We start from the raw sequence: 1542 nt of genomic DNA, 5'->3' as shown, positions 1-1542 counted from the left end.
ATGCGATTTGGGTAATTGTGGATCGTTTATCTAAATCTGCACATTTTTTACCGATAAGAGAAAGTTACTCTTTAGAAAAGCTAGCGCAGATTTACATTAAAGAGATTGTTACTAGACATGGTGTTCCCTTGTCTATTATCTCTGATAGAGACAGTCGGTCTATTTCAAAATTCTGGGGAGGATTACAGAAAGCTCTAGGGTCCGAAATTCGATTAAATACAGCTTATCATCCATAGACTGATGGACAGAGTGAAAGCACTAATCAAACTCTTGAAGATATGTTGAGAAGTTGTATTATTGACTTCGRAGGATCATGGGAAGATCACTTACCATTAATAGAGTTTGCATATAACAACAGTTATCATTCCAGTATCCAAGCGGCACCATATGAAGTACTGTATGGACGTAAATGTCGAACGTCTTTGTGCTGGAATGAAGTGGGTGAGAAACAGCTAACAGGTCCTGAAAGTGTTCAAGAAACTTCCGAAAAGATTGAACAAATCCGCGAAAGAATCAAAACAACACAGGATCGCCAGAAAAGTTATGCAGATAATCGTCAAAAATCCATTGAATTTGATATAGGAGATTTTGTAATGTTAAAAGTTTCGCCATGGAAGGGTCTTATCAGATTCGGGAAGAAAGGAAAGCTCAGTCCAAGGTATGTCGGGCCATTCAGAATTTGTAAGCGAATTGGACCAGTAGCATATCAGTTAGAGCTACCAGAAGAATTGAATCGGATTCATAACACTTTTCATGTATCGAATCTGCGGAAATGTTTAACTGATCTGAATTTAGTTGTACCTTTGCCAGAGATTCAATTAGACAGTAAATTAAATTTTGTAGAGACACCAGAAGCTGTGGTAGACAGAAAGATCAAGGTGTTGAGAAACAAAGAGATAAGTCTGGTTAAAGTACAGTGGAAGTTTCACAAAGGACCGGAGGCGACTTGGGAGTTGGAATCAAAGATGAGATTAGAATACCCGTGGCTTTTTGATTAAAGGAATTTCGGGACGGAATTCTCTTGAGCGGTGGATAATGTAATAACCGGATCCTGGTTATTACCCAAGGTATTTAATACGTGATTATTTGATTAAATGATTGCATGGTAGCATGATAATTTGATACATGTTGATATAAAAATTTTGTGCATATGATATGTGTTTATGTGTATGCATGAAAAGGTATGCATGTATGTGCATAAGTGTATATGTGGTATGTATACATATACGTGGCTATGTGAGTAGCCGACTTTCCATTTTGGGAAAGTATAAAAGAGGCTTCACCTCTTCATTTTGATGTTTCCCTGCTATTTTGAGAGGAATTGAGATGTTTAAAAGAGTGTTGTTCGGTTTACAAAAAGAAGGTGATTTCAAGTTGATTGCAAGTGTCAAGTTTCAAAAGGGATCGATTTCTAGCAATTTAGTTTCAAAAGCTTTATAAGGTGAGTGGTTTCTAAACTTTTTGTATAAAATTCTTCTGGTTTTATTTGCATGCTTCGTATTGTTATTCTTTGGAAAGAAACCTTGATTATTTTGTCTAAGT

Source organism: Cynara cardunculus (genome assembly GCF_001531365.2).
Source record: "Cynara cardunculus var. scolymus isolate 2C chromosome LG 8, CcrdV1, whole genome shotgun sequence".
Taxonomy (NCBI): Eukaryota; Viridiplantae; Streptophyta; class Magnoliopsida; order Asterales; family Asteraceae; genus Cynara; species Cynara cardunculus.
This window is presented reverse-complemented; position numbering follows the sequence as displayed.